The following is a 7,598-nucleotide window of genomic DNA, read 5'->3' as shown; positions in this document are numbered from 1 at the left end:
TAAAATGACTGTGCCAAGCCAACATTCCTATCAATGATCAAAGAGAATAAGATTTTAAAACAGTTGGATAACTGAGCAAGGGAGAAAAATATCTGAAGTCTCAGAGCCAGAGGTCTGTATTCAATTTCAAATGTTTCTTAGGGGTTTTATGTTCTGTGATAAAGAAAAACTTTTAAACCCTAAGTCTCAAGAACATGAGGGGGCAACTAAACAATTACTACAGAGTTGTGATTTTGAGATGACTTTGTTCACATAAAAATTCCCACACACTAAAGCTGTATTATAATTTATTTTTTTAACAAGAGGAGGAGGCTGCCCAATCCAGATTTTGTACAATGTTGGTTCCATACGTGGCACCCGTTCTTTTGTATCATCTTCTCTGTGTTTAGGTGTTAAATAGAAAAGGAATAATTTAGTAGCAAGCATTTGAGGATTTGGAAACAATACTTGAGACATTCTATTTTCAGAGGTTCAAATTGGCAACAAAATCAAACTCAAGGACTTGGATGACTAAGTAGATGATCAGTAACAAAGAGGTATTTCTTTTGTTTCCACCTTAATAATTTCCTGATTTATAAACCCAATAGGAACGCAAGTGTAGAATTTTTGTTTTCCTTTAAAATGAACAATGGATTCCCTGGAAATATTACATTTTACATTCTGAAGGCTCAGGAAATCTGGAGGAGAGTGGAAGTTCCTTTCATTCTCTTTTCCCTTCAACCCACACTCCCACCTCACTCCCATCTAACAATGAGTCACTGCTTTCTCTTAGTTAGGCTTCTAAGGTACATTTGCATTGATTTTTCACAAGTAAAGAATTTCCAATCCGAGAAACCTAAATATATGAGTCAATGGTTTTGAAAAATAAATGGCATTAAAAATTTAAAACAATTAAAATAAAAAGAACCTCATAATAACACATTTTGACAAGAGGTGATATGAAAATTAATTCAAAAGATCCATCTTTTAAATAGAAAATCCTAGAAGGGAAAATATGATTGATACTGAAGGCAGAGAACTTAAGAGCCTGAAGGGAAGGAAGGGTCTTAGCAGAGGCTTTGATTTTTTGGGTCTTCCAAAGAAGTAAACACAGTAATTCTGGATTTTGACTTTCTGTGTGGTACCTGCCCATTTGTCTCTCCATTTGACCTGGCTAGTCCCATGGTCTTTGATCCTGGTCAAACTCTGTCAGGTCTAGGCTCTTTCCTTTCAATAACTCACCTCTGGACAAGATGTCTATACCCAGGAATTTGGTTCTTTGTTCCCTGGATCCTCAAGCCCAGTATTTGCCAGATCTAGGCCCAATCCTGCAGCATGAAGATAGAACACAATTCAACTAACTGACAGATTTTTCAATCATGGTTATCAATTCCAATATAGCAGAAAATATTTGGGGATGTTTATGATGGAATGTGTATTTGCGAGTAGTATTATGCACACATTCAAACATTTATATACATTTATGCACACATAAAAATCTGAATAACTCATAATTTTAATAGACATAACACATGTCAATCATGTCTTTAACTAATTTCCTTCCTTCTCTCCTCCTTATTTTTATGCATTTAATTAACAAACTGGGTTACAAAGGAAAACGAGTCAGACATAGTCTGACTTGCAGAATTTAGAGTAAAAATTTGAGTTGGATGCTTAGCCTGTTACAAAGCTATATGCTCTACTGGTGTTTTAAAGAGGCTCTTTGCCTAAAACTCTCAGAAGTACTTGTAATCTTGTGACCTTGACAGTCTGTTGTTGCTTTTACTCTGTCTCCACCCTTGACCCCATTTTCAGCCTGGCCTCCATTGCTCTTGTGTATAGATCCTCTTACCCCTTTTCCATTCTACTCTCTTGGTCATGGCAATTCCCATCTGTCTGCTTTTCTGTTCTTGCTTCTGAACTTCAGAAAAATGCCGATTTGCTTTAAATGCATACCATCTAACCTCAAATTTGCAACCCCATTATTCACTTCTTGTTGACTCCTAACATAGCTATTCCCAGCATTTCCCACTCTTCTAAGTCCCTATGCCCACACTCATTCATTTTATGCAACAAATACTAATTGGGAATCAACAATATGCCATACACTGGGCTAAGTGGTGGGTATTACTGTAAGGGACAAAACAGATCCAGTCCCTACCCTAACAGATTTTACAGTCTGGCGAGGGAAACAAAGGTGGCTTCTTGCCCTTCCTTCTTCACTAAAAACATCTGGGCCTTGGGGGAAGCATCGACCCTCTCATCTTCCTTTTCTACATGCCTTCTCCCCCTGCCTCTTCTTCAAGTCTCTCTACTACTCCTAACTCAGGGGAAGGCCAGTCTTATTTTCTGTCCCATGAGCTCTTGAATCCATCCTCTTCTTTCCTCTTCTAATACCTTACTCCTTATGATTCTTGATATTTTTTATTTTGAAATAAATGATATTTATCTTAAACCCTTTAAACTGTGTGTAACAAATCCAAAGCTGTATTTTGACTTTCTTTGATGAAAGAAAAGCTGAGTACATTTGCTAATATCTTCAAATTCAGTTTCTTTGAGTGCTATCTTATATTCTTTCCTTCTGAAATCTGTGTTCTGTCCCAAAATAATCAGCATACAAGCCAGTGGATTGACATTTTTGGAGCTGGTCTAAACATTCTGGTGAACAGTTCCTCAGCAGATATGTCAGCATGACTTCTTAAATGATTTTATTTAGATTGCCTTCCAGATACTTTCTATTTTGCTATGGAAAAGTCCCACATATCTAGGCTTGGGTTTTTAGTTTTTAATCTTAGATTGTTTAACAAATATAAAGAAAATTATTTTTTTTTGATCTACTAATTTTGGATTGGCAAAGAAGAGTGTTTCAGTATCTAAGAATTCTTACAACATTTCCTGTTATATTTAGTAATTACTTCTTATACACTATCTATTGCACTGAGTCATGAAAACCTTTCTTCCGTAGGTGATGTCATCTGTTATTTTATTGTGGTCATAATCTGGAAAATCCTGAGCATATGTGCCTTAATCCTTGTGTCTTATTTTTCAGAAAGAGGGTGTTAGAAATTTCCCCTTAGGAAAACATCTGGTTCCTCTTTTTAAAATAATATAAAAGGGTATCACACAAAACAAGTTTGGAAAGGTGATGAGAGCATCATTGATGGTTTTGTTTCACCATTGCTCTTCAAGCCAGCATTTCTTCTTCAGTGATGCAGAATACAAGAGCAAGAAGCACAAATATATCATCTCTTTATTGCTGTTGACACAATCTGACAGTGAGCTATTATAGAGATTTGTGGGAAAACTGAGAAATAACTCCTGACGAACAGGTAGGTACTTCAAATATATGAGGTATGAGTCCTACACTATAGTGAGAATCTGAGACCTCTGTCTTTCTTTAAGGGCAACTGCCTTTGGTCTTGAATGCATGCATGCATTACAGGAGACAGGATGAAAGGGTAGTTGGTACCTACCAAGCACAAGGTACCTTCCTCCTTTGGGTTAGGGGAGAGGCTCCACTTTTGTCCATACCCACAGTGTCCCAGTTGCACATTTTCTTTAATTATCATAATTGCACTTTCTCATAGCCTCAAGTACTTAGGAACTCTTGGTGGAGAAGCAGGCTCAAGCTGACAGGAGTGCAGTATTGGGGCGAAGAGAGCAGTGGAGATGAATTGAAGCAAAAGAGCTAGCCCCTAACAGGGAGAGGTCAGAAGTCAACATCATCAAGTCCAAAGGACAAGGAGAATTTTAGTTCACTTTGAAGTTTATCTGTATATGCAAAGGTTTTAGTCTAAGGGGCTTGGGGTGATGTGTAGGAGAAGGCTTCTAGATATTAGTATCTTAAAACATCAAATTGGTATGCAAATCTTAGATCAGGGAGGCCCTTAGAAATTCTGGAAGCAGATATATAGCCCCATGAAAAAGTCTTCTATGAACCAGATGAAGGGTCATAAGGGAATCAGGACCTTTTCCTCCCACCCACCACTTCCCCCCATCCCCCACCACCAGGTGACACAGCTACAGTACAGAAAGTTTCAGCTCCAAGAAGAGCATTGTGGGTTAGAGCATTTAGGAATCTGGAACTTGGGTCAAAGGCTCATGAAACCGTTTGGCTACATGGTGTTGGTTAGTTAGGGCTCTGCCTAACAGGCTCTGCTCTAAAGCACAAGCCAGATGTGACTGATTGCAAATTCCCTTGGAGCTGTCCTGGCTGCTACCCTTTCATTGGCCATGAGAGAGGGGTGGAACAGCTTACTGGCACCAAAGTGTCCACTCATCCAGAACAACTGACACAAAGCTAAAGTGAGGGCAAAGGCTGTCTGCGACTGACCTGAAACCACAGGTCAAAGCACATCATCTGGTACACGTGTACACACACAAGCTATGAACTAGAAAGGTTGCCCACTTATTAGTGGTGCAACATGTGACCAAGGCATCAGCAAGAAATAGAAATGAGATTATTCAGGAATCAGACATGAAGGCTGGCCCATGCATAAACTGAAAGACCAGTTGGGTCAATGGAGTGCCAGAGGGTTCCCTTCTTTTGCAGCAAGATCCACAGGCCTTAAACCACCTGGTTACCAAGGGGCAATTTTGTCATGGCAACTAACAGGATAGGTCTGAAAGAAACAACAAGAGATTTAAAAGAAAAAATTAGGAAGTTCCTTTCTCTTGGCTCAAACAAACAAACAGACAAACAAAAACCACTTGCATAATTACAAAAGACCTGACTTGGCAACCACTCATGAGAAAAAAGACCTGGAGATTTTGTGTGTAACAAGTTCAAAATGAATGAGTTGTGATGCAGTGTTGCAAAAAAAAAAAGCCAATGAAATCTTAAATTGCATTCGTATAGTGTCCAGATAAAGAGAGCAAAAACAAAAGATAGCCCCCCTGAACTCAGCAGTGGTCAGGCTTCATGTAGAGGCTTATATTTAAGCACCTTTTAAAGAGAGACACATACGAAAGAGCATGAATCCAGAGAAAGACAATCAGGCTGTTGAAAAATCTGGAAACCCCGCTGCCCAATACGCAGTCAAAAGAACTTGTTGAGTTTGACGGAAAGAGAAAATACTGGGACAGTCTTCCAACACTTAAAGGATCATCTGATGAAGCGGCAGCCTTAAGGTTTGTTAATCCACACGGAAAAACGAGAACTAGATTTTAGCTCAATGAAAAGAAGACATTTTAGGGAATCAAACCTATATGACAACATAATTAAATGCTTTGCAAAATCATGAACTATCCATTACTGAATATGTCCAAGTAGATTTGAATGGTCCTGTGAGGGACCTTAATTTGTGTGTATGGAGTGGGGAGAGGAGGCTCCTATTAGAGGAGGAGGGGAGCTGGATTAGGTGGTGTCCAAAGTCTTTCCTATCCCCGGGAATCCATAATTATTCTCAACTACCCATGTTTCCACCTGTACACCATCCCTTCCCATTTCCTCCAAGGTTTGCTCCCACAATCTTCCCCGCCTTCTCTAGCACCATAACTTTTTCTTTCTCTAAAGGGTCTTTCCAATTTTTATTCTTAAAAAAGGGAACAATCTGCATTTGATCTTTTGTTTTTGTTTAGAGTGGAGTTTTAACCTGGTTAGCATCTTTGTGTTTGGAAACAGCATCCTGATTTTTTTGGGGGGACAACCCCTCCCTCACTGTTGGTTCCTAAGATTAGAGTGGTGTTAACTGCCCCAATTAGGGGTGATCATAAATAACCCTTGCCTGGCCTACTAGAATTTCAAACGGTGATTATTTCAGGGATGGGCATGTGACCCAACTTGACCAATAAGAATCAGTTCTAAGATTTTTACTGGAACTGTTAGGAACTTCTAGGGCCACTTATTTGCTTATCGTAAAACTGGAGTGGCCAGAAGCCAGCATGTGGAAAGAGTCTGCAAGAGCCTGAAGTCGACACAAGACAGTGGGTATGGGAGGTGGAGAAAGAGAAAGAATATTTTGATGATATTGTTGACTCTCTGAACTTTCCAGTTACACAAGCCAATAAATTCCCTCTTTGGTTTAGATCACTGTCTCTTGAAGCCAAAGTAGTCTGAACGATGTATTTGTGTTTTCAGTTTCTTTCTAAAATTCTCTCTGTCTTTTCACTCCTTTGCATGGTGTCCAGGGCCCACTGCTACTTGGCCTTGCCTACCTCTCCAGCTTTATCTCTCCACAATCCTCTCGACATTGGTGCAGACACACAGCACTGGCACGCAAGGGGCAGGCTGGGGCTAAGCCAGTCCTTCTGAAGTCTGACTTCCTTGCAACATTTTTGCAAAGAAACTTCTTTTAACTTCAAATTCTTTTGGTCTCTGAGTCTTCCTTGCACATTGATCTGTCTGTTTCTCTCGGTGGCTCTTAACTTCAGTCATCTAAGATATATTTATTAAGCATCACCCAGCTGGGCTAGATGCAGGTGATTTGAATGGGAAGTCAACGTTCAGAGCTCCTGTCATCTCATTCTTACATTCCAGGGAAGAATAACTGATGCAGATTTATTTGAATCATAACTTGGCAAGAATCCAAGAAGCTGCCCTTCTGAACCTTGATTTGACACAATGTAGGAAAGACATCGTCATACTCTTAACAGTCACATTTTCCCATCGCAGGTGTACGATAAAAAATTCAAAAGAAGCAAAAGAGTGAAAATTCTCTTTTTTACCTCCACCTCTCAGTTTCTGTCCTCTCAGGGGTCCTCCCCAAGGCGACTATTATCAGTGTCTTACATATTAATCTAAAATAAGTTTGTGCACATGTAAGCAGATGTATATATAACCTCCCCGCCCCTACTCCTTCTACAGAGTGGAAGTCTTTGCACCTTGCATTTTTGCTCAACGATATATTTAGAGAAATGTATATCGGTACCTACAAAGGAATACTGTTTTTTTTTTTAATGAATGCATAATATTCAACAGTACAGAAGCACCATATATTATTTAAATAATCTATTGATGTGCTTATCATTATTTCCAATATTATGCTCTTACAAACATATTTGCAATAATTATCTGGGTTATATATTATTTCATTGATATTATGAATTATCTGTAGGATAAATTCTTTAAGGTGGAATTGTTGGGTCAAAGGATATGTCCATTTTCCATATTGATATCTATCAATTGTCCAGTTATTCCCCAAAGTGATCATATAAATGAACAGTCTATCAACAACAGATGTATGCCTGTTTCCCAACATCTTCTTGACAAAGTCCATTATTAAACATTTTGGTCTTTGCAAATGTGTCAAGTGAAATATTGTCCCATTTTCATTTTAACTTGTAAGTTTTATTGTGAATGAGATTGAGTATCTGTTTGTGTTTTAAACCCACTTGTATTTCCTCTTCTAGGACCATTCATTTATGTCCTTTGCTCACTGTTCTACTGGGTCATTGACCTATCGATTGATATAAACTCTTTATATTTTATGGAAATTAGCCTGGTTTTTTGGTCATATATCTTACTTTTTCCCTCTAGATTGCTATTTAATTTTTCATTTTGTTTATGAGGTCTTTTTTTATTCGATTTTGTTTATTTTTGCCAATAACATGACAACTTTGACCTTCTGTCCTTTTCATCTTTGATATGTTGGTAAGTCTTAAAATTTGTTCCTCCTTAC

The 7,598-nt window shown here is 38.5% G+C and overlaps 1 long non-coding RNA gene across 1 annotated transcript; it reads right to left on the bottom strand.

Moving 5' to 3' along the window:
- Nucleotides 1–280: 280 nt before the first annotated feature.
- LOC112483562 lies at nt 281–1,906 on the bottom strand. The gene is made up of 3 exons (XR_003047663.1): nt 1,832–1,906; nt 1,222–1,307; nt 281–379 (listed from the first exon to the last, which is right to left on the bottom strand). It is a non-coding gene; the product is annotated as an uncharacterized LOC112483562 (long non-coding RNA).
- Between the last annotated feature and the right edge of the window lie 5,692 nt (nt 1,907–7,598).

This window comes from Pteropus alecto, unplaced genomic scaffold, assembly GCF_000325575.1.
Source record: "Pteropus alecto unplaced genomic scaffold, ASM32557v1 scaffold164, whole genome shotgun sequence".
NCBI lineage: Eukaryota > Metazoa > Chordata > Mammalia > Chiroptera > Pteropodidae > Pteropus > Pteropus alecto.
Note: the sequence above shows the minus strand (reverse complement) of the source record. Positions and strands in the feature narration are given on the sequence as shown.